Source organism: Cololabis saira, chromosome 23 (genome assembly GCF_033807715.1).
Source record: "Cololabis saira isolate AMF1-May2022 chromosome 23, fColSai1.1, whole genome shotgun sequence".
NCBI classification, from domain to species: Eukaryota; Metazoa; Chordata; class Actinopteri; order Beloniformes; family Belonidae; genus Cololabis; species Cololabis saira.
This window is the reverse complement of record NC_084609.1, coordinates 15571504-15588800: the sequence shown is the minus strand read 5'-3', so window position 1 is coordinate 15588800 and position 17297 is coordinate 15571504. Positions and strand designations below refer to the sequence as shown.

The 17297-nt window shown below is 40.1% G+C and overlaps 1 protein-coding gene across 2 annotated transcripts in view; it reads right to left on the bottom strand.

Moving 5' to 3' along the window:
- The window catches only part of LOC133423999 (plexin-B2-like), a 172311-nt gene extending 164299 nt beyond the window's left edge, over positions 1 to 8012 (bottom strand). For both annotated transcript variants that reach the window (XM_061714354.1, XM_061714355.1), the window contains exon 1: positions 7618 to 8012. The gene's annotated coding sequence lies outside the window, so the exon portion shown is untranslated. The remainder of the gene's footprint in view (positions 1 to 7617) is intronic.
- Between the last annotated feature and the right edge of the window lie 9285 nt (positions 8013 to 17297).

The window sequence follows — 17297 nt, the reverse complement described above, 5'->3', positions numbered from 1 at the left end:
AGATCCGCATGCAACCTTGCCTTCACCCGCATCTACTGCTGCAGACGCAACATGAGCCCTTTTCTCGCCAGTTGAACCTTGAGAAACATGGCACCATCAAGCCCCGGAGGACACAAAACGTGCAGGAAACAGCTATTTTCTACTCCATCTAATTCATCTTAAAGTACTGTGATTCAAACGATGGAAAACTGACCACGGCCATATTTGGGTTACACTTTTTAAAAAGGGATATCACAATGGTTTTGATACTGCATTTCTAGTGAGGTGACTTAAATAACCGATTTCTGGACTGCCATAAACCAGAGGCCCAATATTTCAGGGTCATTTCACTACTCCATCAAAATCAATTCAGAAACTCGTTTGACGCATCACAATAAAACATATATTCATGCTGGATTTCACCAAAGCTGCTTAATTGGAGTTTCAATGGTCTAAAAATTGTGAAGTGAGAAGGAAATGAGCAGAGGCAGACGGGGAAAAGTGAGAGGGAGGAGGCGGCCACAGCGCAACTTCATCGTTACGTCAACCAGACAGCAGCTTCCTGGGTTAAATAAACTGCAATTAATGCTACTGTTTAACCATAGACTTGAAAAACCATGAGTGCGTCCTTTCCCACCAGCATCCCTGCAAGAACACTCCCCAAACATGAGGCACAGTGACGCCACGGGTGCTTCACAAGTTATCATTTCTAAAGTACATCTCTAAAGCAGCAGACGGGATTGCAGAGCAGTAATCAGTCAGGCTGGCTTCTGAAATCACAGCACTTCTCTCTGAGCCTGCCTGACAATAGCAGCACCCTGTGAACAACATTAACAGTTACACAAACAACACTCCAACCTCAATCAGCCGCTCCAGACACTCGATCCAAGAGCCAGACACATTTAAAGGGATTTTGCTGGCCTACACAGAGTTTTAAAAGCACTTAAAACAAACTCTCTGCAGTTATGAAGTTGATCATTTAGTACAGTATTCTGTAAGGGAGACAATTTAGCCAAAATAGTGTGGCTCTAAAACTCTTACACATGCAAGCCACAAAATCCACCATCCGAGTACGTTACGCACTCATTCTTTTACAAATATTCTGGAGCCACCTTTGCTGTACATTTGCATCATTTTCAATCTGAATATGTTTTGCAGCTGTGGAATAATGGCGGCATCACATTCCTGACAGATCCTACCTTTGCTACTGTGGGTGCAGATAAAAGTGTTTTGTTTTTTTTATATTTGTAAAATCCATTCTGATAAAAAGCAGCTCATATTCCTCAGGATTATTTCAGTTTGCCGTTTCTGCTAACAGCCTGCACGCTCATTATAATGTAAAGCAGATGCAAGAAAAGCACTGCAGCACAGAGCATACATCAAAAGGTGCTAAAAAGTGAAGAATCTGGCAGATGATCGCCTCAAGGGGCTCCGAACAGTAACATGTCTCACTGAGATCTGGGTGCTATATTTCACAAAGGGTATCGGTTAGCACATCAACAGGAAGAAATCCAATGCATTTCCAGTCAGTAAATGCATCACAGTGAAGCTTTTACCAGGAAGGACCTTTTCAATATGGACGTTTTTCCACCCTGAGTACAGAACGACCAAAGACAGCCATTTGTACAACCTGTAAAGTCAAATGACTTAATTCAACACTTACAAGATCAGCACCCTGCTAAATATGCCAACAGCTATGAAGCCAACTAAGTCTAAGTGACCGGAAATGAAACTATAAACACACGACCTGCAGCTTCTTGGAAAGAAAACTGTAACGACCAAGAGAATTGCGATCAGTGCATCTGAGAGTATCCCACTTCAATCTCGCCACCTTTGTCGTCCAACAGCTCAGCCGTATTCCTCTAAATTAATCTTGAAAGACATTCCATGTGTAGTCCTCATCTGTAGCTGCTGCATGTCTGAATCAAACCCAGCAGAACTCCATCATCTTCATCTTGAGAGCATTAACTGCAAGTCAACAACAAGTAAATAAAGGCTCCTGCCAAGTACGAAGTCATAAGACGCGCACTTAAAAAAAGGACATACACACTCAGGGTTGTTAGGAATCCGATCAGTTCAAATACACAAAGTAAAGCAAACAAACAGCAAACCATTTCCATATAAAACAACAGTGCGCAGCATCTGTGGTTAATTTCTACCCGCAGAAAGAATCTAAGTTTTCACTTGTTCTTTCTGCCAAGTTATGAAACATAATTTAATTTCAAGCTTTGAGGCTGAGAGATTGAAGACACTTCTTTGGTGTTTGAACACAGGAGCTACTGTGGCTCAGGGCTAAAAACAACCACATTGTTCCAACACAGACTCCCAGTCTGTAACAGGCTTTGCTGTTGTTTCCTGACTCCCTACTATTCTTAAAAGCTTCACAGAACTACACGTGAAGAAAACGCCACACTAACCAGGAAGCCGACGAATTACTACAAAGAGTTTGGCAATTAATCAACCGGCAAAACTAAAAATGAACCATTTTCAAAGTCAAAACACGCTGCAGCCAACTGTGCGCCAATCAGCAGGCTGTCAGCAGTGAAAGCAGGATGTCCATCTGTTGGAGACAGCTTGATGTCCGGCATTGTGTTTTCAATTTCACAGCTTCTGACCAGGGATTAGGAGCAGCTAATCTTTTGTTGTGCCATTGTACGAACACACTGTTGAACATTTAAAACTGTCAAGCCCTTGTTGCAAGTTAGTTATAAAAAAAATAAATCAAAAAAAAAAAATCCATTAACTCATTTTAAACTTGTTTTTTTTGTTCTGCAGCATCAAGTTGGACCACAGCAGAGCATGATGTCAAAGAGAACACAGATTTATTCTACACTTACTCCACAATTTTATGCATAAACTTGCCAGCTCAAATATTTTATGAGCAAATTACACTGATTTCAACGTATCAACTAAACTGACCTCCTTATCCAGCAAACTACACACCGCCCCCACCCGCCTCCTTCAGTGGTGACTAGTCTCGACGAAAATATTCATACATGTAAATTACAGTTGTTGAAAGAGCATATCAGAATCTTTGCTGATAAAAATACATTTGCTCCATTCAAAGCTAGTCTTATTTCACAAAGAAAACATACAATTCAACTGTAAAATGACACATTATTGGTATTTTGGCCAAAGCATTTCATTTTCAATTAAAACTTCATAAAACTGTGCAACTTCTGAAAAGAAATTCTTCACTAAAATCCATTGACTTTCAAAGCTTAGAAGGAACATTTTTTGTTTCTTATTGTATATTATTTATATAATTCTGAAATTCTTGAAAAACTCAAATGTGTTTCGCCTGAATAACTACACAGGTGGTCGACTACACCTGCACAGGTTGAGCAAAGCCACAAACATCAAGGTTTATTACAGATTTACCACCAAAAACAAACTAAAGGGAACTTTTAAGAGTGAATTCAATAAAAAGAAATTGTTCAAAAAGATTCATTTAAATGTATTTGTCTTATGCACAGAGGAGCATTTGTGTATCAAACAAAAGAGAAACATCAATTTCAAAATCTTAATGCAGCAATTTCACTCACTGAAAACTACCATTTTACATGAAAAGTAACTAATTTGATACTTTAGTTACGTTAATATTCTTCCATCTGTACTCCTTCCTTCCCTGGCTCATGCAAACTCCTAAATTCCCAATAAATAAAATATCAATTTAGAAAAAGACAGGAAAGGGGGAGTAGTATAAACATATCCCTTCATGTGTGTTTGCTTGAAGAGAAAATGACTCATCTGGGTCCTGGAATCAGGCTGAAGGGCATGCTGACTTGCAGAAAATGTCATGTAACAACCATTATTTCTAGTCTCCAAGAGGACATCAGCATCACGAGGTTGGGTGGAGAAAAGGGCTTACTGGTGAGCTCACCAGAGTACGGTAACTTCCTGCGTATGAACAAACAGCAATGTTTTCGTGACAGAGTTACTCGACCGTCTGGCTGCATTCCACTCAAACAGGTTTCTGAGGAAATACATAAAGACAACACATAACACCGTGCACAGCTGAGGCCACGACTGGAGGCTAAAACTTAAATAATTTAACATTAAAAACAGAGAAATAGAGGGTTTAGTGAAATACTGACAGGTGGAGCCTTAAAGTTTGGGAATGTTCCTTCAGAATAAATCGAATAAATCTCCAATTTTCATGCCAGTTACTAGTTTTTCTGGATGGTTTATGTCCACATTCCTGTTTTAAATGTGGTTTCGACATCCATAGCAGACCTACTTTCTGTACAAAAAACTTCTCCTGCTAATTTACAAGTACATCTTAGATGACCTGGTGGATGAATTGGGTCCATTAAGGTGGAGTCCAGCTAGCTGTTCATTCCCCGTTTTCATCAAAAAGTTCAATTAGGAGAAAAACTTGAGCTCCATCCATCATGGAGACACACTTGTTGCTATTCAGGGTCACAGAGGTCTGCTGGAGTCCCAATCCTGTGAGTGAAAGGCAGGAAAACACCCTGGACAGGTCACCAGTCCATCACAGGACCACAAAACCACTTGCACTTGTCGTACATCCATATTTCCCAAATGTACACGTCCTCAGAGCCACAAACACTGATCAAATATAATCATTCGTTGTAATTCAAAGTCTAATCATTTGGATTAAAGAGTCTATATTTAACTACGTTCAAGGTAAGAGTCTGCCATGTTTTTTCGTCAATTATGGGGACATTTGGTTCATTCTTCCCCCTCTCATGACTGAGTGTAACAAACCTTAAACGAGCAAAAACGTGGCCATTTACATCAGGATAACGTGTGACGTTGCTCTAAGTAGCATAAAAGTTTTCTCAGAAGTGCAACGAAAAAAATTCCAATCCAATCTGCCTAAAACTATCAAAAGGTGGACAGATGTCTACCCCTGATGTCTGGAATCAGTCCAAAATATGTCAATCTGGTAACCATGGGGAGGACAGCGGGGAAGCCAGCTATTGCCAACTGTACAGAAACTACTCCCAAACTTCCCAAAATGTCAGACTATATCCTTGAATCCTGATGTGGCCTCAAAGTCGAGGATGACGCTCCGTTCTGCAACTTATGCAATCAACACGGTCAAGTTATTTCCAGTTCCAGCCTGTTTTCACCACAACCTACAACCTTACTTTATCGTATCACGCCTGCTTTGACCGAGCGATCAGGTGGGGGGGTAAAGTCCAGTCAAAAACAAACAGAACAGAAAAGAGAAACAAGTCTCAAGAAGTCCTCGGCTCCTGTTACCAAATGCTAAAGTTATGCTCCAAACAAGGACTCCAGCTATCACTGTCATATGGATGATTGAGTACAAAACTAATCTTTGCTTTTGATTTTATTCCTGCACATTTTGTAGGGTGTAAAGCTCCCGTTTGGGACACGGAGCCAAATCTGAATCCTGAAAGGGACCAGACGAGGACACAAAGTCACAGAGACAGCCGCTGTACAGTATTACAACACTGATTTACAAATAGCAGGCTGACTGACCTAATCAGACGGCTCAAAGGGAAAGACTGTTTGTTGAACATGTGTTGAAACATTCCTTAAAGGGGACCTATTATGGCATCTAATACCTATTTTAAACAGGCCTTGAATGTCTTAAAAAAAGCTTTTGATTGTTTTTGCTAAATAAATTAGAAATTCAGCCTCTGAGCCATGTCTTTATCTTCCCATTCTCTAACCTCATTATCTATGAGGGATTCTGAGTGGGCGGGAGGCTATGATAATGAGGCATGTGCTGATTGGCTGCCTGAATGACGCGATACACCGCTACGAAAAAATGGCGGAAGCTCCGGCCGGCGGAGTCATTTACACCGTGTCCTAACTGCATGCGATGCGAGCAAGAGTCAGCGACCAAATCAATTCCATTGCTTTATTTGCTATTGGACTGTCCTAACTGGCCGCGAGCGACGCAGCGCTGTGCAGCACGACGCGCAGTTTTGAGCTGAACATTTGTCAGACGCCCGGCTGCTTCCATTTTCTTCCTGTCGCTCGCGTTGAAAGCCGGTTGAAAGCGCTGTAGGAAACGGTCATGGATGAGGAACGGCTGATCCAGTTAGTTGAAATGAGAAGTTATCTCTATGATTCCTCCTCATTTCACTACAAAAACCTCAATAAAGTGGCAGCTGGCTGGAGGGAGATGGACAGAGAGCATCCGATGTCACGCAGTGCGATGCGATAGTCGGACGCTCGCATGCAGTTAGGACACGTGTTTAGTTGTGGGCGTGGTTTGCATTTTGGTTACGTAACGAAAATCAGCAGAATCTGAACAGCTCGTAGAAGCCACATCAGACTGGATGGCTCATCCGGGCGGCTGCAGAATTTGGTTGCTTTCCTCCTTCTCTGAGTTGGCAGGCTGAGGGGAGACCAATTTATATATGTTAAAGCAAGAAATAATAGGTCCCCTTTAACATTTCTGTTCAGGATGGTGAAAGAAACTAAAGTATCTAAGACTTTAACTAAACTGATGCACAACACAAGTTGGCATCACTCATACAGGAGCTTTCAGTTATTATGTTTTTTTTAGTTATTTCAGCATTAATATCCACATTTTCTGGACTTGGAAGACTTCTTTGGAAAAAATATGTTGTACCCAAACTTTCCAGCAAACCAAACTGCCAGTGAAGTGAGCGAGCAGCCTTGAAAGTGCACGCCTGACTGATCCGAGCTCCCGGATAGTCATAACACCTGAATGTAGACGGAGCAGCATCTCTGCAGCCCTGATGGTCTGCAGCTCCAGAGCCGGAGGTGCAGCGTGGAGGCTATTCTACCCCATTAACTCCCACCATGGGCAATTACCTTTCAATCATGTACGGCACTGGCTTTGAGGCAGACGAGGTAGTTTTTCCCAGATCCACGCTTCAACACGTGTGCTGTGTTTAAACAGACCTCTGAAGCCAGACTTGACAAAGTTCAGTCATTACCTGGTTTCTGCAAACCAGATCAATTCTGCCATCAGACAAAAAAACAAAAAACATCTGTTTCTTCCACTCCAGCCCAGTAAATGTGGGAGGTTAAGTTACACTCCCCGAGAGCTTTTTAATCCTTCTCCAACTTCCCATTATCCTTGCAGGGATTTCTGTGGCATTAATGAGGAGCATCAATAAAGGATAATGGTTTTGTGCAGCTGCTCTGCTGTCTATTAGGTGACGTTAACTCTGGAGTACATTATCAAAGCTGGCCTTTTCATTTGCATATATTGATTCGTTTTAATTCGCCTGCCACATAACCCAGATTGGGTTTAAACACCATTATAGTTCTCAGCAACACGTTTTACCTCTGGAGCCTGAATTATGGTTCTGCGTTAAAGCGACGCAGAGCCTACGCCGTAGGGTACGGCGTAACCTACGCGGCGACGGGAACCGTTCGGTGCGTGTAGCCGCGTAGCCTACGCCGTAGGCTCTGCGTTGGTGTAACGCGGAACCATAAATCAGCCTTTAAGCGGAGGTGGGTGACCCTCTCTGGGAGAGAAATCACGAGTCAGTCCGTGCAAATCTGTAAAACCTCCTCAGAGCTTTATCTGCTGCTGGAAAAGCTGTTAGGAAACGGATACTGCACACGAAGACGGAAATTTACTTGAAAGCAAAAAAAAAAAAAAAAAACTTATCCTAAAAGTTATTAGAAAGCCAGAAACAGCTGATTAGACTGACTTACCTCTGAATCCGCCGCTGCTGCAGGAGAGTTCTCTGCTGATATTCTCCCAAGAGTTCAAGATAATAATAAATAAAAAAGTCGTCCTGTAGGTCTCGGTTTGCTCCAAAGGTTCCCAGATTTACATCCTTGTGATGGAAACGCGCTCCGGCCGAGGAGGAGGAGGAAGTTTAGTTCAGCAACATTCCCGGGACGAAAACAAGTCTCCCAAGAAATGAGTCCCTGCACGAGAGCGCGCGCGCTCAGGTGTGATCAATGATCAATGACGGTGACCGCGGCTCTGGCCGCAGCTGATTCCTGTTTGCGGGTCGAGCAGCTTCTCTGCTTCTCCCTCCAGCTCCAGACAGGACTGTGGAGTCTCAGGCTGAGGGATTTCTCTTCCTCCTCCTTCTCCTCCTATCACTGCACCCCCGTGGCTGTGGAATTATGACACCAGTTTGCAGAGTTTTAGCCCTGTTCACACCGGAAAGGCCGTGCTGTTGGTTTCAAAATAAAAGCCGCAGTCCACGACACGGGTTGTGACGGATCCGCGCTTTAGTTGAGTGCAGAGGTGTCAAAAGTATTCACATTCATTACTCAGGTAGAAGTATAGATACTAGAGTTTAAAAATACTCCTGAAGAAGTTGAAGTATCAACTCAAGTTTTTTACTCAAGTAAAAGTATAAAAGTAGTGGTTTCAAAACTACTAGTATAAAAGTAAAAGTAATGTAAGGGGAAAAAAGCCATTAATGACAAAAGCCATTGAAAATGAATGCATCTTAGTATAATGCAAATATATTAAAGAACCATATATGTGTACTATTGAGCATTAACATGTGTTTCAGAGAGCAGACGCGTACAGACCAATAGGGTGTCGGAATGGTATTATGTTTATACTTCTCATGCAACCACAACCAAATTCTCTCTATCCGGATGGAGCAATTAATTGGATAGTTTTTTTTTAAAGGCCGAAATGAAATAGAGTAACGAGGCTGTTTTTAAAATATAAGGAGTAAAAAGTACAGATAATTGCGTGAAAATGTAAGGAGTAAAAGTAAAAAGTCGTCTGAAAAATAATTACTCCAGTGAAGTAAAGATAACCAAGTAAGTAAGGTAACAAAGTATTTGTACTTCGTTACTTGACACCTCTGGTTGAGTGTCAACTCAAATCACAACATTTCTCAATGCACAGTCAGAAATAGGGTTGCCAACTCCCTGAGAAATAATTAAGGGACACTTCATCGGCAGGGCCGGCCAACCCGATTGCATTCTCCCTTCCTGGCGTGGTGAATTTTTTTAGCCCCTTTTTTTGTGAGTGAAACGATTTTTTAAACTATTTGACTCAAACCTGAATTGAATTAGATGCATATTTTTGAACGGAGTGACTATTTGCATCAGGGTACAAATAGCAAGCCCCCACCAGCTGACCATGTTGACATATGAAAACAAATGAGTTGCCCATGCGCATGTGCACCACTCTAAAATTGGAACCATGTCAAACAGTAGAGCCAGGCAAACGTCTGCTCTCACACTTTTGCATGAACAATTTTTGCTCTTACAGTATGTCATTGTAAGTTTATCAAAAGTGGTGTGAATACCTGTCAATCACTGTTGAGCTGCTTGTAGATTTGAAGTCATTTCATGCGGCATTACATGGGGTATTTAACCTACAATAGCATACAGTACATTGATATTGGTAGCAGGGTGTAAATAGCCTACGCATCAGTACTTGCCCCTGGGTGTAAATAGACTAAGCCATTTTTGAATGCCATGAACACATGGAAAACAAATTATTATCCACCAATTCACTTTAATACAAAACTACGGAGCCCCTCTGGTGACATTTGAAAAAAATTCAAATAATGCGTGGCCACGCATTAATAACTCGTGGCCACGAGAAATTAACTTGTGGCCACGCATTATTTTTATTTTTTTCAAATGTCACCAGAGGGGCTCCGTACAAAATAACAAAAGGAACTGAATAAAATAAGTATCTTTCTTAAACAGAAACCTGTCCTGCTTAACTAATAGTATAAATTAATATAAAACAAAAGAAAGAAAGCAGAACATCCATCCTGTAATAGTGCACATTTTTAGTGCAATAACAAAAGTGCAAACAGAAAGTCTGTAGAAAACTTGTAAACATATTTGTGCCTCTGTAGGCTACAGCTCAATGCCATTTACCATTGGTATTTTATAACAATTTTTTGACTCTCACAGTAATACGGGACAAAGTGCTTCCCCTTTCAGCTCAATACGGGATGTGTACTTTAGTTTATAAATACGGGACGATTCTGTTTTTCAAGGGACGGTTTGCAACCCTAGTCAGAAATGCTTAATGCTGGAGCCTATCCAGCTCTCATTAGGCAAGATACAGGGTTACACCTTGGACAGGTGGCCAAGTCCATCGCAGCACCACCTACAAATAAACAATCCACTCTCAGACAGTCAATTTAGAATCAATAAACCTGGCCCACATGTTTTTGGAGATTGAGATTGAGAGGCAGCTGGAGTACCCATAGAGAACACATGCAACATGCAAACTCCCTACTGGGAGTTGAACCAGGAACCATCTGGTTGGGAGCTTAAGGTGCTGACCGCTGTAACCAGTTACTCATGGTGCTGTTGCCTTGTAGGTGGACAGCTAGATTCATAATCAGCACGCTGGATTTTTTTCTACAAGTAATATGTAACCCAATTACTTTTTTTTTTTTTTTGTTTCTTTATTGGGTAATCCATGTAAATTATATTACACAATAAACATTTCTTTTAAAGGGTTCAACAGAATACCCCGTTTTATATTTTACCATACACACAAAAAATAAAATAAAATAAAATATAAAAAAAATAAATAAATAATAAAATAAATAAGGACACAAAACATAACAAACACCCCAAAACACACACACTGCAAAATAGGTAATTATAAACAGGTCCCAAAGTAAGTACCGATTACCAATCAAACTCTGACTGAAGACAATAATAATATGAAAAATAAAGTAATAAACTAAAATACAGGACACGCAAAACAGCAGCAACAAAAAAATTCAAAAATAAAAATAAATGAAGAAAACAAAATAAGATAAATAAATAAAAATTAAAATAAACTGACATAAGAGCCCTAAAAAAACCCTAAAAAAAATTAGACATGGTTAGCAATATCATACTTCCCTGTAATTAAGTTAAATCAGATTAAATTAATCTTCCAAGGAACCCAATTACTTTTTATATATAATGTTGTTGTTAAATACTGTATGTTTTGCACTACATTTTAGGAAAACCAGTTGCAAATGTGTTATGTGAAACGTTTGTGAAACGTTTGTTGTGAAACGTTGGGTTTTACGTTTCAGTGTTTGTGTTTGGCGACTGAAAGGCATTCATCTATATCTTTGGCCACTGCATTATTTATAACTGGATCTTACTTCATTAAAGTCGATGTCTTGACAAATTTGAGACCAAAGCCAATCCCGTTCAATTTGAGTTTCAAAAAATATTTTATTTTGAAATCTGTTTTAGGAAGCGAAATAGTGCACCTTCACAAACTTGACATAAAAAAATTTAAACTCGAGTCTCATGGGTTTCGATTGAAGGACATTTAAAAGCCCACAAAAAAAAATCTAAACTTAAAATGAAGAGTTGTGTTTGTTTTGATAAGAGACTGAACACAGCACAACCACTTACTTTAATCAAAAGCTATTTCACACGATATCAAAACTGCAATAAGCCTCCTGACAGATGTTGCATGCGCCGCAGCCTAATCCAGCACCAGATTGAGGCCTACTTTTACATACGTTTTGAACCACTTAACCATATTCATAACAATCTATTTAGTCAATTGAATCAATTGGATCTGCTTGTCATTCTTCATATATTTTTTCCTGTTTTCAAATAATTATTTAATTTCTTTAGAGGGTTGATGTCTGAGACTAAATCTTCTGCGGCCTGAGAGAGTGGCAGCGCTGTCAAGCTCAGTTAAGCATGTATTCGCTCCCGCTGCTAATTTGAGGGCCTGGTGGGGCACAATGGAAGCTTTGTTGCTGGAGAATTTGTGCGAGAAGTAATCCTTGACACTGGGCCATTCAGAGGTCTAACCTTTTGTTTCATAAGTCTCCTGAATGTTACAGTACGCAACAGTGCCCTGGGACAACTCGCAGCAGTTTCAGTCACCCGCCATGCCTGGGAGGAATCGTCTAAAGTGGAGTATGCTGCTGGTGTGAATGAAAATGTGTCTTTATGGACTTAAGTGCAGAAAGCAGAAGGGTCATGAGTAGGGAGCAACGTTTTATTTTCACTAAAAACTGTTCTACTTTTCCTCTTTTAGTTTTAGCTGCAGCTGGACCAGTAGGGAACCTTGTAGGCATCTTTGGGGCTTCGTTGTGTTGCTATGAGGCTCGATTGTTCTTATAAATAATAGCAGTAATGGACAAATATTCTCTGGAAAATTGATTAATCTACCACTGGAAATAGTCCAAGTTGTAAGTGAATACAGTTTGAAGTTGTTTTTAGAAATCAGTTTCTGTCTAAGAGATATATCTGATGACACAGTGATAATAAAGTGTGGAAACTTTATCAAAACAAACCAAAAATCCTAATGATTTCTATTATTCTGAAAGTAGAACATTACCATTAAAAAAATAGTTTGATCTGCTGTGACAGTCTGTAGAAAGTACTCTTCTTTTTGTCCCAAAAAGTTTATCAAAACATTGAAATCTGTAGGAAAGAAAAGGCAGAAACTGGAAGGCAAAGTAAGGAATGCCTTTTGGATTAACTAAGCTAGATAAAGTATGGTAGGCATCCTTATAGCTCGGTGGCACAAGACGAGATCCCTGACCCCGCTGAACTTCCTCATTTCACAGTCCCACATTTTGATCCACATGTTTGGACGGATTGACTGAAGTTAACTTGAGTTGAAAAGTTACAAATCCCCAGATACTTGTGGACAGATTTACTGTTGGAACGTGCAAGATCTGCTAATGAACCAGCTCTGTTGTGCTGTTTTTAGATCCATGTAGAATCTGCAACCTTTTGTCCTCATTATACAAGTCGACAACGCTGAAAAATGAGTTTTATTAGATAAATCGTTTATCATAAAGTGTTCCTACAGTGTAATCTTGTGTTTTGTGAAGTGCTTTTTCCTAAATTTCACATAGCTGCTAGAAAAATAATAATATTTTGGGCCAGTCTTATTTAAATGGCCTTCACTGACTGCTTTGTGAAGTAAACTGTTTTTTTTTTTAAACTATCAGTCGATCAAGTGAGACAGGAGCAATTTCAGGGCCTCTGAACAGCTGATACCACCTCCAAGGGCCGTGTGAGTGTTCAGCAACAAGTCAGTCAGACAGACAAGGTCACAGTGTCAGAAGTCACGTCATGAATCTGTCTTGTCTACTATTCTGCCATTCATCGAGCATATTTGATTATTCTTTATACCGACGACATACTCCCGTCGTAAAGCTTGCCAGTGATAGTAAATGGGGTATGTGGGATTAAGGAACATGTTCACGGATGCTTCAGAATGAAATGACCTAGCAGGGTCATAAATAAATGAGCCTAAATGCTGTTTTGTAAAATAAGTGTCCCAGAACTTTTATCAGTTCAAAAATATTTTTCTAATTATATTCACATGATGGATTTACTTAAAGTCACTGTATGTAGCAATACCACTTCTGACCACATGAGGGCATTCAAGACAAAGAATCCCGTGATAAAACGGTGATCGTGAGAGTTAACGGCCTGGCAGGTCTTGTAGTACTACTTTGTCCCCTTAGAGGTGCAATTTTTTTGTGTTTTATGCCTGGGACACGTGGGCTATATTCCAAATAATACACTTTCAAATGCAGTGTACTTACATGCAGTGTGTGAACAAGTCCCAAACATGTGCCATCGTGCTTTAATCAGAAGTGACGAGGGTGAACGGTCTTCTTCTTCAGCGGCTTTACCCTGAGTCACCTCCATGATGCCAGCTAAACTGAACTTTTTGTTGATCATAAATTGCAACCAAAATGATTCACATTTTCCTCGTTATGTGGGTAATCTCTCTCCCTTTTAATTGTATGAGATTTGTAACTGTGCTGCAGACAGAGTGCCTTCTTATTCTTAATCAAAAATGGACAAATGAGTGCCTCACCTCTTCCAACACATCAACAAGACGGCAATGATTGGGTGTGCAAAGTGTTTAGTAGGATGGAGACATACTTCTCAATACATTCAAAATAGTAAGTATAACTGCACAAGTGCACGATTTGGACTAAAGCCATAAACCTTTTTGTGATATGCTGCCCCCATGTGGCCAGAGATGGTATTGCTATATAGACGGGTTTTCATATTTCATAGCCTTTTTTTTTTAAACTTATCTATCAGTTTTTCTCACTTCTTCCTATTCAGGATATCCGGGGTCTGCTGGAGAGCCTCCCAGCTCTCCATGGGCAAAAGCCACAGGTACACTTTTGGCAGGTCACCCATCCATCACGGGGACACATACAGATGAGCAGTCGCACACGCTCAGAGTCCAATGGGCAATGTAGAGTCACCAATCAGCCGGGCAGACACGTTTTAGGGCTGTGAGAGGAATATATGCAACTCCAGTTCATATATCTATTAGATATTGTCTAAAAATATAGAAGTACACAAGCACATAGTCAGGACATGAGTACCACGGTGTGTCTGTCATATTATCCTGATGGACTCGCTAAGCGCCTGAATCTCTGGCTGCGTGTCTCCCAAACTGATTAGTGAACCGATCAGTCTGGCTCCTCCATGATTGGCTGACAGCATGTTTATCAGTTCATCTGACTGGTTAATTATCTGTTTGACATTTAAGTGCTCGTGTTTTGGGCTGCCGTTGTGTTGACCTCATGCATGTCTGCTGCGCTAACAGTGTTTTCAAGGTTGACTGATTGATTAAGTGAGGTTTTTGAACTGCTTGTTTGTGTGCTTTTTTGTGTTTGGATTGTTTAATCAAACAAAACACACGCACTCTGGACACACTCAAGCTTTCATAGGTTTCACTTTGACTTCTAGGACAAATGTTAAATTCCAATGTTCTGGATTGTAAAATCTATATATAAGGATATTATTATTCATGCAAATGAAATCATGTAAAAAAAACAATTGTTCTTCATATTCACTCACTTGTTTCTGTTCCGTCTACTCTCGCTCAGAGCCTGATGTGGACCCTTTACCTTTTATCCCTGATGTCTGTGATCTCTGCACATAGCAACATGTCTGGTCAGTCAGCCACAGATAATACATTCCTGCTAACGACCTGTCTCTCTGCTCATCGTTGTTATCTCTGAATGGATGGATGAAACCAAAAAAAAACATTTCAGCAAACATTCCTAATCAGAAGATGCACTCATTTACATCAGACTCATGTCACAGAACCTAACCAACACCTTTGGCTGGTGAAAAGTTACCCCAATACAAATATAACATGTGCAACGTGTCATCAGTCCTGAAAAATTATCATAAATGCATGTAGAGAGCAAGGCAAGCCTCCAAAAGCTTAAAATCTAGGTATATATCAGGTACTAGAAGAATAAGAGAATAAATAAAGCAAGTCTTACCAAGGATAAAATAAGATAAAAACAACTTTAAACAAAGAATAAGGTAGGACGGGCACACACACCTGTGGACAGCGTTCAACCTTTCCACTAAACCAGTAAATGAATTTATAGTAATTATCAAGTTATATCCAGTGTTTTACACGTACTGTATTTGAAACCCTGTGAGTTATTTTCTTTGGTTAGGGTTGTAAAATTTCACCTTTCAGCTTTTCTCACTTGAATACACTTGCAGTTTTTGCAGGTCTGGTGTGAGCAGCAGCTCGCCATCTTTTTATTTATTTTTTTATTCGTGCAAACTAATGCAATTCAGCACAGCAGCGCCACTGTAAATTTGACTTTTATTAAGCTTCTACATTTTCAGTTTCTGTTAACACCAACAGAAAGGTTGTAATTCCTCTCTATAGACATTAATGAGGTGCAAGTCGGGGTTTATATATACCAGACTATACTGAAAAGAGTTCACCCCATTAACATCTGTGCAGAGGGAGGAAAAAAACATCAGCAAGCCTTATCGCTACGATGGTTTGATGTCTTTTCCTTCCAGTACAGCTTGCCATGATTAGCAGACATTTGTTGTCATGGTTACAGAGGTAAAAACATGGAGAAGGTTAATCTAACAAGTGTGGTTGTAATGATAGGAAACCAACACTGCTATTGTTGGGGAATACTAAAATGAAAAGCACTGTCCCGGGTCACAGTGCGACATTTTATTGACCCATTAATTCAAGCCATCCATGGGAACGCGGACTATTTTTGTTTGAGTCGAGAGAGCTACTCACACACCTCATTATTACACTGCCCACAGGTGCGTGTGAGCGCATCTCGCCGAGATGTCAGGCATGAATGATTTATGAGTATTTAAATTAGATTGTTGAACTGTTGAAGGACAGTGAAGAGCAGAGCGGGATAACACACAGACACATCCACACAATATTCTGCTCCGTCAATCTCAAACTTAGTTTACTCTCCATTTGAAATCTCCCATAAACATCTATTGCATTTCTTATGCAGTAAAAACTCTCATAATCTAAGTGACCCATTTGCATTACAGAAAGGGGAACGACACTGAAGCTGCGAGTGAAAGGAGTCATTCATCATTTCAAAATAGAGTTGAACCCCAAAAGAGGAAAGTTGAAAGTCTTGAGATACAAGGAACTTTTTTATGAAGCTGTTCGGTGTGTTTAAATGAATATTTCCAGTAATTCTCATGGTACATCTACTTTAGTGATATGAATATACTGTGTATTGAATATTTTAACTTTTTTTATTTTTAAAAAGGGAGTCTGCAAGTTGTTTTTTTTAATGATGCTTGTAAGAAGAAGGGACATATTCCCCCAATAAAACGCATAATTACAGAGTTTATTTCCACTGAGATTTCCATCTGTCCATCTGTCCATCCGTCCATCCGTCTATCCATCCAGCCTAAGCAGAGGCCCAGGCATCCCACCCAGCCACCTCCTTGATCTCCTCTAAGGGAATATTGAGTAATCTTAGGCCAGTTGAGAGCCTATATATATATAATCTATAATCTCTCCATTGTGTCCTGAGTCTTCCATGGGGCCTCCTTCCAGTTGAACATGCCTGAAACACTTGCTCCACTCGATGAAGTAATTTTATCGTTTTATTTGTTTTTACACAGCGTCCTAATTTTTGCAAATTAGAGATTTATTAGCATGCGACACAAACATGTTATTTGAATATCCAAGAGGTGTAAAAATAAAAAACACAAAAATTCAGTTTTTATCCCACCTGGTTGATACCCACAGGCCTCAGGGTCTTTTTTTTTTTTTTTTTTTTACATTTTTAACTCCCTCATGAACCCTCACAACATAGATCCTGTTATCTGCTATAGTAAAAGAACTACATCTTTCAAACTGCCCACTTTTTGGTTCAAGCATTTTAACTTTAGTGAAAACATCTCTCAGTGACGGTGTTGCTCCAGCTGCTTTTAAGCCTGCTATTGTCCAACCTCTTTTACAAAAGAAGAGCTCAGACCTTTGAGTTCCCTGTCATTTCCAGCCCAGAAGTTTTTCCTGTGGTTTTTCTTCTGTGGTCTGCCTGTCTTGTGGAGTACCCCCAGGGGCCATTGTGGGCCCGTTACTGTTTTCCTTGGACAAAGAAACTTTGTCCACGGTGGTG